Genomic DNA, 25,867 nt, shown 5'->3' with positions numbered 1-25,867 from the left:
CTACCTGGGTTTATTTAGTTTATGTTATCTCTGTTACAAAGTTTCTCAGCCAAAAAAACAAGATTATGGCTAACCACTTTAATGTCACATGAAGTTTTTGTGAGTAATCTAAAAATTGTTGACAACAAATGATTTAGATGGATGAATATAAGAGTTTTTGGGTGCAATGATTATGTTTTATGGTATGTGTGCTTGAAAAATAGCTTTCAAAATCTTTTTGATAGCTTTAAATTTTAGAGTCTCACTAAATCAAATTAAATGACAGATAGTGATTAAAAATATAGATCACTTCCAAATAATATGAAATACTGAAATATTATTAAAAATAGATTTGTCTTCTTTTGGCTTCCTATTTCAGGAAAAGGAAAGATATTTGGGCCTATTCGGAAACAGTTTTATGCTACATCAGAAAACCTTCTGTGAGGAAAACATACTGCTAGGGATTATGAAATGCATCTATATATTTGCCGATCTAAAGCATGCTGGTATAATAGCCAGTTCACAACTTCTTACTTCTTAGTTAAGGATTCTAAGGGTTAAGAATTCTAATATATGTAACTAAAGCTACTAGAAATAAAAGGGAAATATCTCCTTATGCAAAGGAAAGTAGAATGTGTGTTTCAGTAAAAGAAGGTATGAGGAATAGAAATGTATTTTGTTGAGGGAAAAGAATTCATTTTTTTCCTAAAGAGAGGCTTGTTATTTCAAAATGGGAAAGAGAAAAACATAGGACAAAATCTGAATGTAAAGAGAAAGTTGTAAAAGGCTTGAGGAAAGGAATCTTGGGAGAGGAATTTTCCATGTGGCTAAGATTAGAATGAATGACTTTTAATATCAAAAGTAAGCTGATGCAAAATTAAAATTTGGCTTTCTTTTCTGTTAAAAGGACAAGGTTTTCTTGAACTATTAGCTACTTTTAATAACAGATTGTGAAAGCTTTCTTACCTTTTAAGTAATACACTTAAAAAACAGAGATTTTGTGTTTTTATCAAAATAGTGTCCTGTGTTATTTTTCTCAATTCTTTAATCACTTTGGAAAAACTGAATCTTCTTAGTATTAAGTTTTGCTTACAGCCATGTAACCTTTTGTGTTTGATTTTGACACCTTTTATTGTTACATTGGTTGAATATATACTCAAATATTATTTCATAATAACCTGTGATTCTTTTTGGTCTAGTGTCCAAACCTTTTGATATTTTTAAGGAACTTCCAAAGAATTGAACTCCAAATGAAGTATTTTTGACCTGAAAGTAACTTTGAGAATTTCCAGAAGGTCCCTGGGACTTTTCTCTCTTCTTATAAAAAGAGAGATTTTCAACTAATTAAGCTTATTTGATATGTCAAATTACATGGGAAGCATAAGTCAAATAAGTGATAATATGCTTTTTTAGGTTATATGAGTGAATATTATTAATGTGAATGTTCTAAAACTATATGAAATTCTTGGGATTCTGATATGTTCTGCCATGGTGTTGTCACTGTAGTTCTAGTTACTACTTACAATTGTATGTCACCATTTATAAATACCCAAATTTCCTCGTCCATTTCATTTACCCATTGCCTTTTTAAAAACACCTTTATTTGTTTATAGATAGTTGTTTTACTGTGATGCTTTTACAAATATGTTTCATCTTCAAAGAGATTCATGGAAAATATTTTGACAAGTATTCTAGAATACAAGCTTTTGATAACTTTAAGATCATAACACTGAACTTGGTAAGAACTTCTAAAACTCTAATGGAAAATTGATTGCTTCAGTGTTTTGTTTTCCAGATGTAAAGGACACCTTTTTTTTCATCTCTTTTAAGCTATCTATAACTTACAGTAATTTGGTAAAGTGTATCTTTGCAACTAAGTTTGAAGCATTTATCTTTTTCTCTCCACCTGATCGCTCCAGAATTCAAACACTCTTAAGTATTATTTTCACAGTAATATATGCATTGGCATAAGTTCAATGAAAATCTGTTCTTGTCACAGGAAACAATTGAAAATATTGGCTACATTACTAGGGCTTTGACTAGAATGCCATATTTGAGAGATATGTACACAGACTCAGATATGACCAAACAACTTTAAGAAACTCCTTGGAAAAATCAGCATAGTACAGGGTGATGTTAGCATCATGGCAGAGTGAAGTTTCTGGGTGATCTCTCCCATCCAATAGACAATGAAAAAACATTTATACTCCAACAGAAGACATCCAAACACAACACAAATAATGTCAGAAAGACCCACACAGCCATATGGTGGATGGCAGAGAGGCTGAAGCCCCCTTGGAGGAGGTGGAATGGAGTAAAAGAAAACCTTGCTCCCTCCCCTAAAGACTGTGATCAGGGACCATTGAGGCCTCTGAGAGGGAAGGAATGGGGGAGGGGATGTTCATTCATGGGAACAGCAAGGATCCCTGGGAGCCTGTGTAGCCTAGAGGAAAGACCTCTATCTGGGGGAGAGCTTTCACAGGGACTGACCTCATCAAGACACCACCCCAGGAAAGCAGATAACAAGAGCAGAGGGAGAAAGCCCAGAGAGCACACAGGAGAAAGTGCCCCTCCCCCCACCCACACATGCCTGCTCCACTGCCTGTGATCTTGGCTGAAGGTGGAGGGCTCCGAATACGTGGCTCTTGACCCCCACCCAGGGGTGATGGGAGGTAACAGCAACCAAATAATACCAGGATGAGTAAAAACAGAGCCACCTCCTCTAGCAATATCAAACATTATATCAAATCTCCAGACTAGAAAGAAAAAGACAAGTACCCAAAATTCAGTACTGAAGACACAGAAATATATAATCTAAATGACAAAGAATTCAAAATAGCTATCATCTAAAAATCCAATGAGGTAAAAGAGAATGTAGAGAAACAATTCAATGAGTTCAGGAGCTGCTTCACAGAAGAGATTGAAACTATAAAGAAGAATCAATCAGAATTATTAGAGATGAAAAACGCAATGGAAGAAATAAAACAAAATATGGATTCTATGAATGCGCGAGTGGACATCATAGAGGAGTGTATCAGCATAATTGAAGATAAGACATGTTGAAATGCTCCAGGGAGAGGAGGAGAGAGAACTAAGACTAAAAAGATGTGAATAAAGTCTCCAAGAAATATGTGACTCAATTAGGAAATACTAAATAAGAATTATAGGTATTCTAGAAGGAGAACAGAAGGAGAATGGAGCAGAAAGCATATTCAAAGAAATAATAGCAGAGAACTTCCCAAGCCTAGGGAAAGAGATGGAAATCCATGTGGAAGAGGCTGCCAGATCTCCTAGATCTGTCAATGTAAAAAGACCTACTGCAAGGTGTATAGTAGTGAAACTGGTAAAACTGAATGACAAAGAAAGGATACTAAGGGCAGCAAGGCAGAAGAAAATAACCTACAAAGGAACCCCTATCAGGCTTTCAGCAGATTTCTCTACAGAAAGCTTACAGGCTAGGAGAGAATGGAATGGCATATTCAAATCTTTGAAAAACAAAAATTTTCAGCCAAGAATACTCTGCACAGCAAAAATATCCTTCAGATATGATGGAGAAATAAAAACTTTCCCAGGGGCCAGCCCCGTGGCTGAGTGGTTAAGTTCGCATGCTCTGCTTCGGTGGCCCAGGGTTGTGCTGGTTTGGATCCTGGGCATAGACATGGCACTGCTCATCAGGCCTTGTTGAGGTGGCATCTCATATGCAACAACTAGAAGGACCCACAACTAAAATACACAACTATGTAATTGGGGGATTTGGGGAGAAAAACCAGAAAAAAGCTTTCCCAGAAAAACAAAAGCTAAGGGAGTTTGTAGCCATGAGACCCCCCCCCCCCAAGAAATCCTCAAGACGACCTGAAAAAAAAAAAAAAACCAACAGGGAGAAACAGGTTACAAAGCACAGAGTAAGGAGATAAATAGGTAGATAGAATCAGGATAGGATAGCACATACTCAAGTGTAGCATTAAAGATAAAGGGAAAGAAGACACCAAAAACAAAGATAAGCCTGTCATTTTAACCACAAACTCACAACACAAGATGGAATAAGATGTGAGAAAAACAACTTGGGAGGGGAAGAGGAAAGTGACTGAATCAGTTTAGACTAAGGAAATATAGGCCATCAGAAAATGGACTATATTATACATGAGATTTTGAGTACAAACCTCATGGTAACCTTAAACAAAAAAGCAGAACAGAGACATAAATAATAAATAAAGAGAAAACAAAGAAACACATCATAAAAAACTACATAATCAATGGGTAGACCAAAACACACAGAATTAGAAACGAAGGAAATGCAGGAGAACCAGAAAATGAGTGATAAAATGGCAGTATTAAGCCCTCATATATTGATAATCACCCTAAATGTAAATGGATTGAATTCTCCAATAAAAAGACACAGAGTGGCAAGATGGATTAAAGAACAAGACCCAAAAATATGCTGCCTCCAGGAAACACATCTCAGCTCCAGTGACAAACACAGGCTCAGAATGAAGGGCTGGAAGATGATACTCCAACCTAATAGCAAACAAAAGAAAGCAGATGTTGCAATACTTATATCAGACAAAGTAGACTTCAATAAGACACATAAAGAGAGACAAAGAGGGGCAATAATCATTATTACTTTGATCGTTTCAAAGAGACACTCCATCAAGAAGACATAAGACTTGTAAATATCTATGCACCCAACACAGGAGCACCAAAGTTCATAAAGCAACTATTAAGAAACCTAAAAGAAGATATTAATAATAACAGTAATAGTAGGGTATGTCAACACTTCACTCATATCAATGAATGGATCATCCAGACAGAAAATCAATGAGGAAACAGTGGAACTAAAAGAAAAGCTAGAACAGTTGGACTTAATAGACATACATACAACACTTCATCCAAAAATAGCAGAATGCACATTCTTCTCAAGTGCACACGGAACATTCTCAAGGATAGACCATATGTTGGGAACCAAGGCAAACCTCAATAAATTTTAAAAAGTTGAAATAGTAACCAGCATCTTTTCCAATCACAATGCTATAAAGCTAGAAAATAATTACAAGAAAAAAGCTGAGAAAGGGAGAAAGATATGGAGACTAAACAACATGCTATTGAACAAGCAATGGATCATTGAAGAAATTAAAGGAGAAATCAAAAATATCTGGAGACAAATGAAAATGATGATGTACCATACAGTCTCATACGGGATGCAGCAAAAGCTGTATTAAGAAGGAAATTCATTACAATACAGGCTCACCTTAACAAGCAAGAAAAATCCCAAATAAGCAACCTCAAATTACACCTAACTGAACTAGAAAAAGAAGAACAAACAAAGCCCAAAGTCAGCAGAAGGAGAGAAATAATAAATGTCAGAACAGAAATAAATGCTATTGAAACAAAAAAGCCAGTAGGAAGGATCAATGAAACAAAGAGCTGGTTCTTTGAGAAGACAAATAAAATTGACAAAGTTCTAGCCAGACTTACAAAGAAAAAAAGAGAGAAAGCTCAGATAAACAAAATTAGAAATGAAAGAGGAGAAATAACAACAGATACCACAGAAATACAATGGATTATAAGAGAATACTATGAAAAACTATATGCCAAGAAAATGAATAAACTAGAGGAAATGGATAAATTCTTAGACTTTTACAACCTCCCAAAGCTGAATCAATAAAAAATAGATAATCTGAATAGACCAATCACAAGGAAAGAGATTGAAACAGCCATCAAAAGCATCCCAAAGAATAAAACCCCAGGACCAGACAGCTTCCCTGGGGATTTCTACCAAGTTTTCAGAGAGGATTTAATACCTGTTCTTCTCAAGCTATTCCAAAAAACTAGGGAAGATGGAGAACTTCCTAACTCATTTTACCAAAGCCTGACAAGACCAAGACAAAAAAGAACTACAGGCCAATGTCACTGAAATGCAAAAATCCTCAACAAAATATTGGCAATCCAAATACAGCAATACATCAAAAAGATCATACATCATGATCAAGTGGGATTTATTCCAGGGACACAGAGATGGTTCAACATCCAGAAATCAATCAATGTGATACACCACATCAACAAACTGAGGAAGAAAAACCACATGATCATCTCAATAGATGCAGAGAAAGCATTTGACAAGATCCAACAGCCATTTATGATAAAAACTCTTAACAAAATGGAGATAGAAGGAAATTACCTCCACATCATAAAGGCCATATATGACAAACCCACAGCCAACATCATACTCAATGGGTAAAAACTGAGCGCCATCCCGCTGAAAACAGGGACGAGACAAGGATGCCCTCTATCACCACTCTTATTAAACATAGTACTGGAGGTTTTGGCCAGAGCAATTAGGCAAGAGAAAGAAATAAAAGGAGTCCAAATAGGGAGTGAAGAGGCTGCCCTGTGGCTGAGCAGTTAAATTCACATACTCCACTTCAGCGGCCCAGGGTTTCGCTGGTTTGGATCCAGGGCACAAACTTGGCACTGCTCATCAGGCCATGCTGAGGTGGTGTCCCACATAGCACAACCAGAGGCACTCACAACTAGAATATACAACTATGTACTGGGGGACTTTAGGGAGAAAGAGTAAAAAGAAAAGAAAAAGAAGAGTGACAACAGATGTTAGCACAGGTGCCAATCTTTAAAAAAAAACAAAAAACAGAGAGTGAAGAATTGAAATTCTTGCTATTTGCAGACGACTCATGTCTGTAAGATCATTCTTATATATAGAAAACCTTAAAGAATCCATCAGAAAACTATTAGAAATAATTAACAACTACAGTAAAGTTGTTGGGTACAAAATCAACTTACAAAAATCTATTGCATTTCTGTACTCTAATAATGAACTTACAGAAAGAGAACTCAAGAACAAAACTCCGTTCACAATCGCAACTAAAATAATAAAGTACCTAGGAATAAATTTAAACAAGGAGGTGAAGGACTTCAATGAAAACTATAAGATGTTATTGAAAGAAATAGATAATGACATAAAGAGATGGAAAGAGATTCCATGAACATGGATTGGAAGAATAAACATGGTTAAAATGTCAATACTACCCAAAGCAATCTAAAGATTCAATGCAATCTCAATCAGAATCCCAATGACATTCTTCATGGAAATAGAACAAAGAATCCTAAAATTCATATGGGGCAACCAAAGACCCAGAATTGCAAAAGCAATACTGAGAAAAAAGAACAAAGCTGGAGGCATCACAATCCCTGACTTCAAAATGTACTACAAAGCCATAGTGATCAAAACAGCATGGTACTGGTACAAAAATAGGCACACAGATCAATGGAGCAGAACTGAAAGCCCAGAAATAAAACTGCACATCTATGGACAGCTAATCTTCAACAAAGGTGCCAAGAACATACAATGGAGAAAAGATAGTCTCTTCAATAAATGATGTTGGGAAAACTGGACAGCCACATGCAAAAGAATGAAAGCAGATCATTATCTCATGCCATACACAAAAATAAACTCAAAATGGAGTAAAGACTTGAAGATAAATCCTGAAACCATAAAACTCCTGCATGGTAATATAGGTAGTACACTCCTTGACATTGAACTTAAAAGGATCTTTTCAAATACCATGTCTTCTCTGACAAGGGAAACAAAAGAAAAAATTAACAAGTTGGAGTTCATCAGACTAAAGAGCTTCTGCAAGGCAAAAGAAACCAGGATCAAAAATAAAGAGACAACCCACCACTGGGAGAGAATATTTGCAAATCATATATCTGACAAGGGCTTAATCTCCATAATATATAAGGAACTCACACAACTGGACAACAAAAAACCAAACAGCCCAATCAAAAAATGAGAAGAGGATAGAAACAGACATTTTTCCAAAGAAGATATACAGATGGCCAATAAACACATGAAAAGATGTTCAACAGCACTAATCATCAGGGAAATGCAAATCAAAACTACACTAAGATACCACCTTATGCCTGTTAAAATGGCTATAATCACCAAGACTAAAATAACAAATGTTGGAGAGAGTGTGGAGAAAAGGGAACCCTTGCACACTGCTGGTGGGAATGCAAACTGCTGCAGCCACTATGGAAAACAGCATGGAGATTCCTCAAAAAACTAAAAATAGAACTACCATATGACCCAGTTATCCCACTACTGGGTATCTACCCAAACAACTTGAAATCATCAACCCAAACTAACATATGCACCCCTATGTTCATTGCAGCACTATTCACAATAGCCAAGACGTGGAAACAATCCAAGTGCCCACTGACTGATGATTGGATAAAGAAGATGTGGTATATACACACAATGGAATACTACTCAGCCATAAAAAAGACAAAATCATCCCATTTGCAACAATCTGGATGGACCTGGAGGGAATTATGTTAAGTGAAATAAGCCAGACCGAGAAAGACAAACACCAGATGATTTCACTCATATGTGGAATATGAACAAACACATGGACAAAGAGAACAGTTCAGTGGTTACCAGGGGAAGAGAGGTGGGGGTGGGCACAGGGGGTGGAGGGGAGCACTTATGTGGTGACAATCAAGAAATAATGCAGAATTGAAATTTCACATTGATGTAAACTATTATGAACTAAAAAAAAAGCATCTTTGTTTCTCATTTTTCCTTAAAAATAGAGTAAAACCGAATTTGTCTATCACCTTTGGTGTTGTCTATGCAAAACTCTTCTAAACTTGAGAAACTGCAAAAAAAATCAGCATAATACCTTGCTTACAAGATTTCAGTAAAGCAATCTTAAAGGAGCTTTTATGGTCAATTACTATTCTTCCTGCATTTATGTAAATAATAACACCAAATTTAATACAAACAAATCAATTTTACTATGATTATATTTAATAAAATTGTAGGTAATTCTGGAGAGAGAAAGTATGTTTGCATATTTGTAGATATTAAATTCTAGTCCTATTAATTGTCTTTAATGTTGTATTATATGCATGCAAACTTGACTGGATTATAAACTCTTTTTTTTCCCCTTAAATGTCTGGCTATGACTCTCTAAACTAGCGTTTCCTATTTTTACTACCCTTGAAATATCCTTGGGAGGGACCATACTAGGTCCTCCTCACTACCTAGATGGCAGCCAAACTTTAGGGACTCGAGTCATGAGTACACATCTCACAGCTAAAAAAGGCTCCACCTGGCATCTGGTCCTATACAAATGCTGGAGACCTCCAAATCCAATTGACTAGAAAGAGAAGCAGCTGATGTCTGAGGCAGGCAGCTTTCCCAAGATATCTGGATCTTTCCCAAGATATCTTTCACAGCTGTCTTTTACTTGTATTTTCCCACTCTTTCCTGGAATGACAATGCTCTTGTCTGTGTTTTCTAAACCCTTGCAAAAGGGAGAAACCTCTCTGATTGCTGGATTTTCCAACAGAAACCTCAGTCTGTCCAAGATAATAATGACCCCTTAGTTCACCCTACAAGTAATTTCACTTGGATTCCAGATCTTGCTGTTTGTTTAAATTGCTCTGCTGGCCCATTTCATAGAGTCAGGGTGCTAAGCCCATCTAAACCTGTACCTTGCATTAACTTAACCCAGTCTTTGAAGGAAAAACAAGATCTTTTGAATATTAGTATAAAAAAATTTTGTGGTACCACTAATGTAAGTCAACTCATCTGTATATTTCTTGACATGTCCATGTGTTTAGGGAATACCTTGATATCTAACAACATAGTATCTGAATCTTGGTTATATGATGCTAACAACTCTGTGACAGTGAATGAGCCTATAGATCATATCACTGATGTGAGAGCCTTATGTTCATCCCTTGGTTAGATCTTCATCTGTGGAGATTTCAGTAATGGCCTTTATGCCCAGACAACTCATTGACTTGACAGCTGGAGAATACAAGGACAATGTGCCCTTGCTGTATTCACTGTCCTGTTGTTTCTGCATGACCAGAGACCACACATTCATCTTTGCCATACAAGCTCCACAGTTGCCTTAAATCGGAACTTCCAGGAGGCATGCATGATTCTGAGTTTGCCTCCACGGGAAGAGATTTCTTCCCATGGATCAAAGTGAGCACCAATGAACAAATGATCAGGAATCTCTCCCTGACAATAGAAGAGTAGGCCAACTCCACATCCTAAGCAATTTCAGCTCAGCAATGGCTACTTAACTCACTGGCTGAGGTAGTTTTGGATAATCATATAGCCCTTGATTATCTACTTGCTGAGCCAGGAGGCATCTGTACAATAGAAAATACTTCCTGTTGCACATAGATAAATTCCTCTGGGAAGTAGAGACTCAGCTACATAAAATTATAGAGCAAGCACATTGGCTACAACAAATTTCACCTGACAATCCACCGTCTCTTGATTTGTTCAGCTGGTGACCTTCAGGTCTGGGCTCCTGGTTTAGAACCATCCTGCAGGCCAGGCCTATAGTATTGCTCTTAATCTTACCCTGTATCCTTGTTGTGAAGGTCTGTACCTATTGCCTATTGAGCAATAAATGCTCAGTAAATGCATCAGTAAAAATGATGTGCCCAATAAGTTGATGCTGGCTCGGCACTTTGAGATGAACTCTAATGTCTATGACCTTGGAGGATTATAGACTTTAGATGAGAAATGCCTAAGAGTTCCCCTCTTAACCTTCCCTATTTCTGAAATGTGGCCTAAATGGCTTCCAACTACTATGCACTTTCTCTCCAGTGTGGGACATGGCAACCAAGAAAGGTCCTTCCTGGCACCGAGGGACAAGAGCAGTATGTGCAAAGAACCTGACTGTTGATCAGTGATGCTTTCAGAGAAAGATCTTGATCAAAAGGGGAAAATGTGGAATGAATGAAAGAAACTAAATTGGAGTTGGGAAGGCCTGTAGGGGAGCTCTGATGACCTATCACATATTGTTAATTACACAAAACAGGAAAAGACAGATGCTTGCATCTCTGGCAGGAAGTATAACCCCTTTACTGCTGAAGGAAGACTTCTCTCCCCACCTGGCAACAGCCCAGCCAATGAGAAACACCGCAGTCCAGCCAATGAGAAATGCTGCAGCTCAGTCAATGAGAAGCCATCCTCATCCTGAATTGTTACTTTCCTCCAATGGACTTTTGTTTAGAGAAACCCCTCCCTACTCCTTTTTTCCTATAAAAGTAAGTCCCTTCCTTAGTCTCTCTAAATTTGCCTATGGTTTGCCATTGCATGCATATCCTGAATTGCGATTCTTTGGCTATTCCTGAGTAAACTCATTTAGAGGGCAAAATAACTGGCAAATTTGCTTTTTAAGTTGACAGATCCATTGGACAATTGAGATTACAAGGCAAACTTCTGCTCCCCAAATTTGAGAGACAGAGAGGTGGACACACAGAATCGCAAGTTAATGGAAGAGAAACTTCCAAGTAGAAACCTCTGCCGGAATCAGTGCTCAGATAGAAAAACCTGAGCTGTAATTGATGAATTGCTGAAGCTCAGTATGGACAAGCTTGAGAGCTGTAAACTTTAGGGGGCTCATCTTAGGTGTGGGTCTGTATACTTTTGTAAGTTTTGCTTCCAGAAACTTTGCTTGTTATCACAGTGAAGATTGGAGAAAAAGCCTCTTGTGCTTCTAGCAGGGGGAGAAAAAAGCAGTCATTTTGAAATAAAACCAGAACACTCAGTTCTTCTTAGTAAGACCTGCCCTTAGGGAAACTATTTATCAGAGCCCAGCTGTCTTGGCAATAGGAAACTACCTGACTCCAGCCCCTTCTCGTTTCCTGTCTCTTCCTAAGAGGGACAAAACTACTGAGAAGCAATAACAACAGTCACAGTCACGGGACACAGCCTCACTAAAAGAGTGAGACCTGCTCAGAGGATTATAAAATGCTCCCTGCCACACACCTCACCACCACGTCAGTAAGGCTCCTGCACCACAGAGGAGACAAAAACAATGACAGTGCAGGAAATTTTAGCCTCTGACACCTACAGCAACAGCCAACAGTAAACACAGCCTGACCCCTAGCCAGAAGAAGAGCAAACCTCATACCAAAGGTCCATCTACCTCAGTTCCTTTTACCCAGTACATCATGTCCAGCTTTCAACAAAAATTCACAATTGTCAATGCAAATAATCCATAATCAATCTGTAAATCAAAATTGGGGTGAGTTTATTATGAGCCAATTTTGAAAACTATAGCCTGGGAAAACCTTTCCACCAAGGAAGGAAGCTGTCCAAAGAAGTGGGGTGTACAGAGGGGTTATATACGGTCTTGGAACAAAGAGCATACATCACATATGACAGGGATATCTCTTTCACTATGGTCACATGCTTAGCTGTGCTTAGCTGGCACAGCAGGTCAATGGTCACAAGGTGAGCACAAGAAGTCAGTGGTCAGCAGGTCAGTAACTAATGCTTAGTTTCCCAGAAGAAACGCTTATCCTTAAAGAAATGCTGATATGAGGGAGGCAACATCCCTATCTTTAAGAGCATCATTCTTGGCTTTGGGACGCAATAAATGTTTAAAGCAGAGGGACAATGAATGCACAACAGGCCATGTCAGGGCTTTCTGGGAAGACAAGTTCAGGCCAAATTAGTTTTAAGCCAAATGGCTTCCTCATATCCTCAAATATATCCTATTGCTTTTCATTTATTTATCACAATACATACTAAAAGACAAGAAACACAGTTTGAAGAGAAAGAACAAGCCTCAGAACCAGATTTAGACATTGCAGAGATGTTGGAATTTCGAGACTTGGAATTTAAAACAACTATGATTAATATAGTAAGGGCTCTAAAGGAAAAAGTGGACAACACGCAAGAACAGGTAGATTATGTAAGCAGAGAGGGAAACTCTAAGAAAAAAATCTTTTGCCTACAGATATACACGTTATTCTCAATCAATTATCAGTTCTATTTTATGTGATTTTGTCCTCTTTCACATTCCTAATACTGCATATTTGTATTCTTTCTCATTCTTTTTCTCTTTCTTGTCAGACTGGCCAGAAACTTGTCTATTTTACTGATCTTTGCAAAATGAATAATTCTTAATTTGGTTTCTCAATTTTGCCTAATTGTTGCTTTCTAATTAATCAACTTCTGCTTTTATCTTTGTTAACTTCTTTTCTCTTGCACTCAGTTTATTTTGTGGTTCTCTTTCCAATTCCACGGAAGTAGTTCTTGTTCATTTGTTTTCATTATTTCTTACCAGTTAATAAAGCATTAAGAGCCTGGGTCCCATGTGACCGGCACAGTCCTGAGGCCGTCGGCTCACAGAAGCCGGGTCTGGCAGCAGAAGAATTCTCAAAGCCAAGTCACAACAAAGGAGTGGGGGAAAAAAGATGAGTAGACTGAACCTTTTGTTTCCCTGGCCCCGGATATTCCTTTGCTGCATCTGTTTTAACGTCTGAAAATATTTTCTCATGGGGGTGTGCTACAATATGTGTACACAATCCTAAATGTTCAACATTTAGGTTCATCTCGCAGGTAAATTTATTAAATACCCATTGGGCACCAGGCCTTGTGTGAGGGGCTGGGACTACAATGATGAACAAAAAAGACATATTTTCTACTCTTACAATATTTTACTGATGAAAACAATGCAACCGACAAATCTTGACAAACATCCATTACTCTGTCTTTAGAATAAATTCTTAGAATCAGGCTTGATAGGTGAAAATATGTGCACATTTTCACAGCTGTGTGGCAATCAGCCAAACACCACATATTAGAATCACAAGTATTGAATAGTGTGCATCTCCTGAATGACCATTATTAGACTTTTAAAAATTCTGTGCCAGTTTAAGTAAAAAATGATGCCCTATGGCTGTTTTTATTTTCTTTCACTCCTAGCATTTTGTCTGTTCTCTCTTTTGTGAATGGCCCTCTTATGTCCTTTGCTCCCTTCAGTGGTAGTGTTTACATTATATATGTATAAAGAATATTGTACATGTTTTTTTCTGACGATTATGTCACTAACATGGTATCTACATTTTGGTAGTTTGCTTTTAATTTAGTTTATGGCACTTTAGGATATATAAACATTGTTAATTTTAAGTGGTCAAATCTATAAGTTCCATATTGATTTTGCCTTTGCACAGGTGCATAAAAAGGGTTCCACATCCTTGTGATTATATTTATATTTTCCTCATGCTAGCTTATTCTTCCATGCTAGGCTAGAGCCTTTCAAGGTCTTTTTCCAAAAACTGGGAACAGAATACTCATTTGACAAGTTTACTGAGTGCCACCTATGAACCAGACAGCAGTTAGGTACTGCATAGTCTCCAGCTTCCTGAAGACAAGCCTGAAAGAACTGGTCTGAACTTTGCCTGGTGTTCCTTTGGGGGTGGGGAGGTGGGGAGAGAAAGAAAACTATTCTATGACATTTGATAGAGTTTATTTATGATCTGGCTTATTTCAAAGCTATTTATAGCTATGCAAATCAGGTAAATCATTGGTTTCAAGACCCTTGTGAATGCTGGTGAGCAATAACAAGGTCTTTGGCCCAGATGCTCACTGGAAGTGGATTTGGGCATAGTCAACTCTGCTTAGGAACTTCCAAAGGCTGGAGGAAAGGCTTCTTCAGGCCAGAGTCAAAAGTGATAATCCTTGTTGATTTCTCTGCAGGCCAGAATTGTAGACACCTGGGAATACGACGCTACAGAACTCTAAAGGGGAAACCCAGACAGCTGGCCGTTTGATGTTGAGCTTGCCAAAGATAAGGATAGCTAGGTGTCAGGGGTTGAATTGTGTCCCTCTAAATTCGTATGTTGAAGATCTAACCCCTAGTACCTCAGAATTTGACCTTATCTGGAAATAGAGTCACTGCAGATGTAATTAGTTAAGATGAGGTCATACTGGAATAGGGTGGGCCCCTAATCACATAGGACTAGTGTCCTTAGAAAGAGAACATCAACCCTGCTGACACTGGAGCTTGGAGTTCTAGTCTTCAGAACTGTGAGACAATACATTTCTGTTGTTTAAGCCACATAGTTTGTGGTACTTTGTCACAGCAGCCCTAGCAAATGAATAAACAAGGGCCTACATGATACTTTATCCTGGACACTGTCCCAAGCGCTGCATAGTATTAACTCATTACATCTTCTCCATGACCTTATCAAGTAGGTGCTATGAATGCCCCAGTGAAGATTTGGGAGGACGGAAGCATAGAGATGTTATGTAACGTGACCAAGATCTCACAGTCAGTAAGTGGCAGAGCCACAACCCTGGTGTTTGGTACAAAAGTCATCAATCTGCCTCTTTCTTTGTGAGCTTGAGAGAAATCAAAGGGAATGTGATAGAAGCTCATCTGAGAGTCTTGGACAACCCCGTTGTCCCTTGACACAAGTCAACCCTCATCCAGCTAAATTCTGTTTGCTCTGGCATGCTTTCTGAGTCAGGGTTTTATGCATTTGTTTCTGTTGAAACAAAAAGTCAGAATCAAGGACCATCCTGGTGGCATAGTGGTTAAATCCATGCACTCTGCTTTGGTGGCACTGGGTTCACGGGTTTGGATCTTGAGTGTGGACCTAGTACAGCTTGTCAAGCCACACTGTGGCAGCGTCCCACATAAAATAGAGGAAGATTGGCACAGATGTGGGCTCAGCAACAATCTTCCTCAAGAAAAAAGAGGAAGATTGGCAGCAGATGTGAACTCAGTGGCACTCTTCCTCAAGAAAAAAGAGGAAGATTGGCAACAGACGTGAGCTTAGAGCCAATATTCCTCACACACACACACAAAGTTAGAATCAATTGGCTATCAAAGGTGATGAGCATGCTGCCATGCCTTCTCATGTTAAATTGTATTTCTGTTTCATTTTTCAGAGGAGTTACTCCATATTTTTTTCCGAAGTCCTCATTAAGATTTGCATGTAACACGTGAGAATCAGAAACATGTAAACTTTGGTTAGATTCTTCGAGAGTTATTTATTCAAAACATGATTAAGAAACACCAGTAGATAACATGATACTACTTAAACCTTTTCCATGTATGTATAAAGTTGATATATGCATTTAAAACATAGTGATAGGATAGTTTGTGGACCAAGCTTGAAATGCTAATTATGATGGAGCTGGAGGGAGGATGGAAAGAAAGCCTGGGGACTGTGTGTGATGACAGGGGGCCCTTTCCTTTATATATTTTATACATATATAAATATACAAAACATATAAATATATACAAATAAATATAAATATATTTATATTTTGGAAGTATAAATTGTGGAATTGTGTAAAAAATGCAACAGAAAATTTGCCATCTTCGCCATTTTTAAGTGTTCGGTAGTGTTGAGTATATTCACGTTGCTGCGAAGTAGATCTCCAGAACTTTTTTATCCTGCAAATCTGAAAATGTGCCCGTTAAACACAAACTCTTCCCTTCACCCCTCCCTTGAGCCGCTAGTCCCTTACCATCACACTTTCTGTTTCTGTGAATTTGACTGCTCTACATACCTCTGATAGGTGGAATCAAACAGTATTTATACTTTTGTGACTGGCTTATTTCACTCTGCGTATGTCCTCAGGGTTCAACCACATTGTAGCATGTAACAGGATTTTCCTCCTTTTTAAGACTGAGTAATATTCCATTGTATGGATATACCACATTTTGTTTATCCATTCAACCATTAGTGGGCCTTTGAATTGCTTCCACCTCTTAATTATTATGCCTTCTTCTTCTCTTCCTTTTTTTTTTTTTTTTGGTGAGGAAGATTAGCCCTGAACTAACATCTATTGCCAATCCTTTTGTTTTTTGCTTGAGGAAGATTAACCTTGAGCTAACATGTGTGCCTATCTTCCTCTACTTTGTACGTGGGGTGCTTCCACAGCATGGCTGATGAGTGGAGTAGGTCTGCACCCGGGATCTGAAACCACAAACCCTGGACCGCTGAAGTGGAGCACATGGAACTTTAACCACTTGGCAACAGGGCCAGTCCCTTGGCTATTGTGACTAATGCTGCTGTGAACACAGTGTACGGATATCTATGTGAGACTGGGCTTTCAGTTCTTTTGGATATATACCCAGAAGTGGGATTACTGGGTTGAAAACTTTTTGAAGAAACTCACACTGTTTTCCATAGTGATGGCACCATTTTAGAATCCCATGAACAGTGCACAAGGGTTCCAATTTCTCCACATCCTCACCAACACTTGCTATTTTCTGGAGTTTTTTTGATAGTAGCCATCTTAATGGGTATGAGATGATATCTCATTGTAGTTTTGATTTGAATTTCTCTGGTGATTAGTGATGTGAAGCACCTTTTCATATGCTGTTGGCCATTTATATATCATCTTTGGAGAAGTGTCTATTCAAGTCCTTTGCCCATTTTAAAAATCTGGTTATGTGACTTTTTTAATTATTGAGTTGCAGAAGTTTTTATTTAATCCAGCTATTAATCCCTTATAAGATATATAATTTGCAAATATTTTTCTCCCATTCTGTACATTGCTTTCCACTCTGTTGATTGTGCCTTTGGTTTATGAAAGCTTTAAAGTTTGATGTGGTCCCATTAATCTATTTTTGTTGTTGTTGTTGCCTTGCTTTTGGTGTCACATCCAGGAAATCATTGCCAAGTCTAATATCATGAAGCTTTCCTCCTATGTTTTCTCTGGTCTTGGATTTAGGTCTTTAAGCTATTTTGAGGTCATTTTTGTATATGGTGCGCAATAAGGGTCCAACTTAATTTTTTTGCATGTGGATATCCAGTTTTCCCAGCATCATTTCTTGAAGAGACTGTCCTTTTCCCATCAAGTGGTTTTAGTACCCTTGTGGAAGATCATTCGATCGTACACGTGAAGGTTTATCTCTGGGCTCTCTGTTCTATTCCATTGGTCTATCTGTCTGTCTGGGTGCCAGTACCACACTGTTTTGATCACTGTAGCTTTGTAATATATTTTCCTATAAGCAAGTGTGAGGCCTCCAATTAGTTCTTTTTCAAAATCTTCTTGGATATGTTGAGTCCCTTGAGATTCCACATGAATTTTAAGATGAATTGTTCTATTTCTACAAAAATATCATAGGGATTTTGATAGGGATTGTGTTGAGTCTGTAGATGGCTTTGGGTAGTATGGACTCTTAACAATGTTAAGTCTTCCAATGCATGAGTAGGGGATGTCTTTCCAGTTATTTGTTTCTTTATTTTATTTCAGTAATGTTTTGCCATTTTCAGTGTACAAGTCTTTCACCTCCTTGGCTAGGTTTATTCCAAAGTATTTTATTCCTTTTGATGTTAACGCAAATGAAATTATTTTCTTAACTTTCTTTTTGGATTTTTGATGTTAGTATATAGAAACGCAACTGATTTTTTTGTGTGTCTTGATTTTGTATTCTGCAACTTTGCTGGATTCATTTATTAGTTCTAATAGGTTTTTTTTTTTTTTTTTTTTTTGCAGAACTTTCAGAGTTTTTTACATATAAGATCTGGTCACCTGTGAACAGAGGTCATCTTACATCTTCCTTTCCAAATCTGGATGCCTTTGGTATCTTTTTCTTGCCTAGTTGCTCTAGCTAGACTTCCAATACTATGCTGAATAGAAGTAGTGAGAATGAGCGTCCTTGTGTTATTCTTTATCCAGAGGGAAAGCTTTCAGTCTTTCACCATTGATGCTATGTTAGCTTTGGGCTTTTCACAAATGATCTTTATTATGTTGAGGCAGTTCTCTTCTTTTCCTAGTCCCTACTTTGCCAAGTATTTTTTGTTATGACATTGTGTTGAATCTTGTCAGATGCATTTTCTGCATCAATTGAGATATTCATGTGGCTTTTGTCCTTTGTTCCATTAATATGGTATATTACATTGATTTTTGTATCTTGAACCATCCTTGCATTCCAGGAAGAAATCCCATTTGGTCATGGTGTATAATCCTTTCAATGTGCTGTTGAATTCAGTTTGCTAGTATGTTATTGTGGATTTTTCCATCAGTATTCATCAGAGATATTGGCCTGTAGTTTTTTCTTATAGTGTCTTTGGTTTTGTTAGCAGAGTAATGGTGGCTTCACAGAATGAGTTAGGAGGTGTTCCCTTTCTTCACTTTTTGGGAAGAGTTTGAGAAAGATTGGTGTTAATTCTTCTTTAAATGTTTGGTACAATTCTCTAGTGAAGCCATCTGGTGCTGGATTTTCTTTGTTGGGAGGTTTTTGATTACTAAATAAACACCCTTGCTTGTTATTCATCTGTTCAGATTTTCTATTTCTTCATGATTCAATCTTGGTAGGTTGTGTGTGTCTAGGAATTTATCCATTTCTTCTAATTTATCTAATTTATTGGCATGCAATTGTTCATAGTATTCTCTTTTAATCCTCTTTATTTCTGTGGCATTGGTAGTAATAGTCTCTCTTTCATTTCTGATTTTAGTTATTTGAATCTTCTCTCTCTCTTTTTAAAGTTAATCTAGCAAAGGATTTGTCAATTTTGTTGATCTTTCTTTTCAAAAAACCAATTCAGTTTTGTTGATTTTTTCTATTATTTTTGTAATGTTTTGTATTTTTTATTTCATTTACCTCTGCTCTAATCTTTATTATTTCTTTTCTTCTGCTATCTTTGACCTTAGTTAGTTTTTCTTTTTCTAGTTTGTTGAAGCATAAAGTTACGTTGTTAACTTGAAATCTTTTTGTTTTTTAATGTAGGCATTTATAGCTATAAACTTCCCTCTTAGCACTCTCTCACTGTATCTAAGTTTTGGTATCTTGCATTTTTATTTTCATTTGTCTGAAGGTATCGTCTAATTTCCCTTGTGACTTCTTCTTTGACCCATTGGCTGTTTAAGAGTGTGCTGTTTAATGGCATGTATTTATGGATTTTCTAGTTTTCCTTATGCTATTTATTTCTACTTTTATATCCTTGTGATTGAAAAAGAAACTTTGTATGACTTTAATTTTCTTGAATTTGTTAAGGCATTTTGGGGACTAATATGTAGTCTATCCTGAAGAATGTTTCACGTATACTTGAGAAGATTTCATATTCTGCTGTTGTTCAGTGGAGTGTTCTGTGTCTGTCTGTGAGATCCAGTTAGTCTGTAGTCTTGTTCAAGTCCTCTATTTTCTTATTGATCTGCCTGGTTATTCTATCTATTATTGAAAGTGGAGTATTGAAATCTCTTACTATTGTTATGTTGTTGTCTATCTCCCTTCGATTCTGTTAAAGTTTGCTTTACATAATTAGGAGCTCTGAGGTTTGGTGTATAAATATATTTAATTGTTATATCTTCATGGTGAATTGACCCCTTTCGTCATTATATAGTGCCCTTCGTCATCTCTTGTAACAGTTTTTGTTTTAAAGTCTATTTTTCTGATATTATTGTAGCTACACCTGGTCTTTTTTGGTTATCATGTGAATGGAACATCTTTTCCCATGCTTTCACTTTCAGCCCATGTATGTCCTTAGATCGAAAATGAGTCTCTTGCAGACAACATATAGTTGAATTCTGTTTTTTAATCCATTCAGAAATTTAATTCATTTACATTTAAAATAATCACTGATAGAGAAGGACTTACTCATGTATTTTGTTGTTTTCTGTATGTCTTGTAGCTTTTAGTCTATCCTTTTCTTTCTTACTGCCTTCCTTTGTATTTTGTTGGTTATTTTGGTAGTAATGTGCTTTGATTCGCTTCTCATCTTTTTTTTTTAACACATCCTACAGATATTTTCTTTGTGGTTACCATTGCAATTATGTAAGACATCTTAAAGCTATGTCATTTTAGTTTAAACTGATAACAACTAAACTTCAAGTACACACAAAATCTCTACTCCTTTATAGTTCCACACCCTATTTTATTGATATCAAAAATTACATATTTAAATATTGTATGCCCATAAAATATTAATTTATAATTAAAAAAATTTTTTTCATTTAAATTCCATGCACTAAAAATTACAACAGTACAGACTACTATATTTGTTCATGTGTTTACCTTTACTAGAGAACCTTATATTTTCATATGGCTTCATGTTGCTGTCTACCATCCTTTTGTTTTAACTCAAAAAGCTCCCTTTAGCATTTTTTGTAGAGTGGATCTAGTGGTAATTGGCTCCCTCAGCTTTTGTTTATCTGGAAAAGTCTTAATTTCTCCTCCATTTTTGAAGGAAGTTTTGCCAGATACAGCATTCTCATTTGACAGCCTCCCTTTCTGCACTTTGAATATATTATCTTATTCTCTTCTGGCCTGCAAAGTTTCCGTTGAGAAATCTGCTGATAATCTTATGGAAGCTCCCTTTTTTGTGACAAATCACTTTTTTCTTGCTGCTTTCGAGATTCCAACTGTTTGTTTCTGACTTTTGACAGTTTCGTTACAATGTGGCTCAGTGTGATTCTCTTTGAGCTTCTGGAAACTGTATGTCAATTTCTTTCCTCAGATTGGGAAGTTTTGGGTCATTATTTCTTCAAATAAGCTCTCTGCCCCTTTCTCTCTCTCTTCTCTTTCTGGGATTCCTATAATGTTTATATTAGTCTACTTGTAGTGTCCCATAACCCCTTAGGCTTTCATTGCTTTTCTTCATTCTTTTTTCTTTTTGCTCCACTGAGTCAAGATTTCAAATGACCTGTCTTTAAGTTCACTGGTACTTTCTTTACCTAATCAAGTATGATGCTGAATCTCTCCAATACATTTTTCAATTCAGTTACTGTATTTTTCAGCTCCAGAATTTCTGTTGGGCTCTTTTTTATAGTTTCGAACTCTTTGTTGATATTCTCATTTTGTTCATGTATTGCTTTTCTTATTTCATTTAGTTGGCTATCTGTGTTCTCTTTTGGCTCATTGAGCATCCTTATGGCAGTTATTTAAAATTCTTCATCAGGTAGTTCATAGATTTACATTTCTTTAGGGTCAGTTTGTGGAGTTTTATTTTGTTCCTTTGATTGGGCTATTTTCCTCTCTTTCTTTGTATGCCTTGTAATTTTTTTGCTAGGATTTGGGCGTTTGAAAAAACAACCACCTCTCCTAGTCTATGCCTACTAGCCTGCTGCTGGAGGAGACCTTCACCAATCAAACTGGCTGGAAGTTCCAGGAGCTCTAAACCTTTTCTGATCTCTTGCTCCCTCTGGCATCTGCCTGCAGAACTGCCACTCTAATGTGCTGCTCGCTTCTATTTTCAGCACTTTCTATATTCCAAACTCTGTCACTGGTTCTTTCAACACCTTGAGTCCATCAAGACAGAATCCCAGTCCCTCAGGCACCCCCCAGACAAGACAGGACATTGGATGCACGGTCCATTCTTTTCTTTCTGTTGCAAGAGAGGAGGCCCAGTATGGGGAGTGTCTTCCTTGCTGCTCCCCACTAAATCTGTGTAGGATGAAGCGAGAATGAACACACCAATGCTGTGAGTTTTTCCACCCTTTTTGCTTGAATCCCTTCTTAGTTTTACAATGGTTTGGGTGCTGTAGCTTCTCAACTAGTCTCTAGAGTTCTCACAAAGTTATTCTGGTCCATATATTGTTAACTTGGTGTCTCTGTGGGGGAAAGAGGGACTGTAGTTTTCTAGTCCTTCATCTTGTTGATATTACTTCCCTTTATATTTTAAACTTTTATCTTTTGTTTGAATATTTTACTTCAACTATCTATTATTTTTATAGTTAAAAAATGTAAGGATATTTTCATTTTGGAAAAGGAAAATGCCAGACTTGTTTTTAAAGGATTTTTAAAAAGCATTTTGCCCTCTGACTTTCCAAGCCTTCTCTCCCTGCCTTGATCAAACTTTGATATTGGGGTACATTAGCTTGCAAACGGCTATTCTGTTTCTTGTGGCTATTCTGTTTTCTATTTCTTTTCTGTTTCTGCCAAACTGTCTTCTAAAGTGGCAGTACTATTTTGCATTTCCACCAGCAATGAATGAGAGTTTCTGTTGCTCCACATCCTCACCAGCATTTTGTGTTATCAGTGTTCTGGATTTTGGCCATTATAATAGGTGTGTAGTGGTATCTCATTGTTTTAATTTGCAATCACTAAAGACATATGATGTTGAGCATCTCTTCATATGCTTATTTTCAATCTATCTATCTTCTTTGGTGATGTGTCTGTTCAGATCTTTTGCTCATTTTTTAATCAGTTTATTCCTTCACGTCCTTGGTTAAATTTTTTCCTAGATTTTTTATTTTTTTAAATGGTATGTTAAATTGTTTTCTTAATTTCCTTTTCAGATTGTTCATTTCAGTTGTATTGAAATGCAACTTAATTTTGTGCATTGATTTTGTATACCCTTTAACTTTGCTGAATTTATTAGTTCTAGAGGTTTTTTCTTTTAGCTTCTTTGGGACTTTCTATATGTAGGATCATGCCATCCTGTAAATAGAAACAATTTTATTCCTTCTGTTTCAATATGGATAGTTATTATTTCTTTTTCTTGTATAATTGCTCTGGCTACAATTTCTAGTACAATGTTGAATAGCAGTGGTGAAATAATGAATATTAGTCAGGTTTGCCTAGAGAAACAGACCAAATAAGGGAGATTATATATATTCTGCTGTCCACAAGTCGGAGACTCAAGAAAGTCAGTGGTGTAGTTCCAGTCTAAGTCCAAAAGCCTGAGAACCAGGGAAGTTGATGATTTAAACCCTAGTCCAAAGGCAGAAGGAGAGTGATGTCCTAGATCAAGCAGGTACTAGGAAGGGAATGATTCCTCCCCTCCTCCACTATTTGTTCTTTTCCAGCCTTAACATATTGGATGATGCCTCCTGGCATTGGGAAGGGCAATCTTCTTTCCTGAGTCCACTGATGCAAATGTTAATCTCATCTGGAAACACCCTTACAGACACATCCAGAAATGATGTTTAATCTGGGCACCCTGTGGTCTAGTTAAGTTGACACACACAATTGACGATCACAGTAGGCATCTTTGTCTTGTTCCTGATCGTAGGGGGAAAGCTAATGGTCTTTTGCCATTGAGTGTGATGTTAGCTGTGGTTTCTTTCACAGACTTCCTTTATCATATTGAGGGATTTTCCTTCTATTCCTAGTTCTTTTACTATTTTTATCATGAAAAAGTGTTGGCTTTTGTCAAATGCTTTTTCTGCATTGATTGAGATGTTCATGTGGGATTTTTTCCTTTATGTTGAACAAAGCAAAATTCAACATAAATCCCACTTGGTCATGAAGTATAATCCTTTCGTGATGTTGGATTTGATTTTCTAGTATTTTGCTAGTATTTTTTTTGAGGAATTTTGCGTCTATATTCATAAAGGATATTCTACAATTTTCTTTTCATATGATGTCTTTACATACCTTTAATATCAGAATAACACTGGCCACATCGAATGAGCTTGGAAGTCTTGCCTCCTCTTCAATTTTTTTGTAAGAGTTGGAGAAGGATGGTTGTTAATTCTTCTTTAAAAATCCGTCAGTGAAGGCATTTGGTCCTGATTCTTTATTGGGAGGTTTTTAATGTTGATTCAATCTCTTTACTTGTTATTTTTTTTAGTTCATCTAAAATTACTTCCCTAAATAAGCTATTCAGTAGATCCATGGAACCAGGAAAGGAAAATTAACACTTTGTGGCTGCATTGTTTTCTCATCATCTTGTTGGATATGAGATGGGGAGCTTCTGGAACACGGTCCATCTTTTCTCTATTCAGCTTTCATATTAGAAGAAATAACTCCTTAATGTATCCCATTTGCCATGGATGAAGCCACGAGCATCCTATAAAAGGAAACTCACCTTGATGTGCCAGAACCTCCAGGAAGTTTCAATGCCCAATAAGCAAGAGAGGGGCTGGCATGCAGGAGGCCTGGCAGAGGCAGTTTAGGAGAACAGGTTCTCTGGAATAAGAGCCAAGCAGAGGCCTCATTGATGAGTGGTAAAAATTGAGGTGGGTTTTTGCGCAAGGCTACCTTGTCACTAAGCTCTAATTCTGAAAACTGACCTCCAGTCTGTCTCCTGATAATCCCAGCCCTTAGCACTGGCATCTTGCCTTTGGAGCTCTCTCTGTTTTGCATTTTTAGTTTCCTTACCCGTTTTTTATTTAATTCTTCCTATAGCAGCATGCCTGTGTTGCTGTGTCTTGCACACTTCCATCACTGATTCACACTACAAGTCTCTGTTTCAAAGTCTTCTGTGACCAGTCAGCTAACATGTAAGGTGACTGCCTGCTCGCTAAATTCGAGAGTTTGCTCATCTCCAACTATCTTTTGATTTCTTTGACCTACCAGGTATGACGCTTGAAATGGATGCTGCCAAGCAGTGTGATTAGTGAGACGGATCTGTCTTACCCCAGAGGGATGCAGGTGCTGGGGATCTATGCTCACTTTTCTAGAAAACGAGAAGAAACAACTACTCCATTTGGAAACCTCAAGACTGTTTTTGAAGTTTGTGGACACACTTTGAGGTCTTTCTATAGCTTATTTTTTAAAAATTACTTCACTTTATACATATTAACTTATTTAATACTCTTAATAGTCCTCTAATCTGGTACCATCATCCTGTCCATAGTACAAATGGGGAAACTGAAGCACCAGGTTAATAATATGGCCATGCCTCATGGTTAGCCAAGGAAGGGAACGAGGTTTGCACTCGGCCCATCTGGGCTCCTGGCGCCGAGCTCTTCACCTCCCCACCAAGCTGTGTTCAGTCACACATTTCAACATGGTCAAAATTATTGGACCATTTTTCCACCTCCTGTTAACAGGTAACCCAAAATGCTGGGCAGATTCCATTGCCAAGAAACAAGAGTTCGAAGTAGTAAAGGAAATAGCCCCAGGAAGAGAAGTTATTAGTCCCGACTATGCCCAGTGGAGGCTATCTGCTGTGGGCAGTGGGTGTGCACCGAACAGAATGTCAGCTACTTGGGGCAGCTGGAGAGGGAGCAGCATGCTGAGGAGGCTTGCTCTGAGAGGGCTGCAGGCCAGCACTTCACCTCGGTTGTAATGTCACCCCGGGGACCACCACAGTGGGCTCCATCAAATGTAGACATAGGACTTTTGGTGGTCTGATGCTAGATGTGATACATGGCCAAGGCCAAGAACAAGCTCTGTCAGTCTCCTGAACACCCTTG

General features: G+C 37.5%; 1 long non-coding RNA gene across 1 annotated transcript in view; it reads left to right on the top strand.

Annotated features, from left to right (window-relative positions):
- Positions 1–25,195, top strand: part of LOC139041390 (uncharacterized) — a 55,599-nt gene extending 30,404 nt beyond the window's left edge. The window contains exon 3 of the long non-coding RNA XR_011496452.1: positions 25,026–25,195. This is a non-coding gene — a long non-coding RNA (uncharacterized lncRNA). The remainder of the gene's footprint in view (positions 1–25,025) is intronic.
- Positions 25,196–25,867: the final 672 nt, after the last annotated feature.

Source organism: Equus asinus, chromosome 21 (assembly GCF_041296235.1).
Source record: "Equus asinus isolate D_3611 breed Donkey chromosome 21, EquAss-T2T_v2, whole genome shotgun sequence".
Classification (NCBI taxonomy): Eukaryota; Metazoa; Chordata; class Mammalia; order Perissodactyla; family Equidae; genus Equus; species Equus asinus.
Note: the sequence above shows the minus strand (reverse complement) of the source record. Positions and strands in the feature narration are given on the sequence as shown.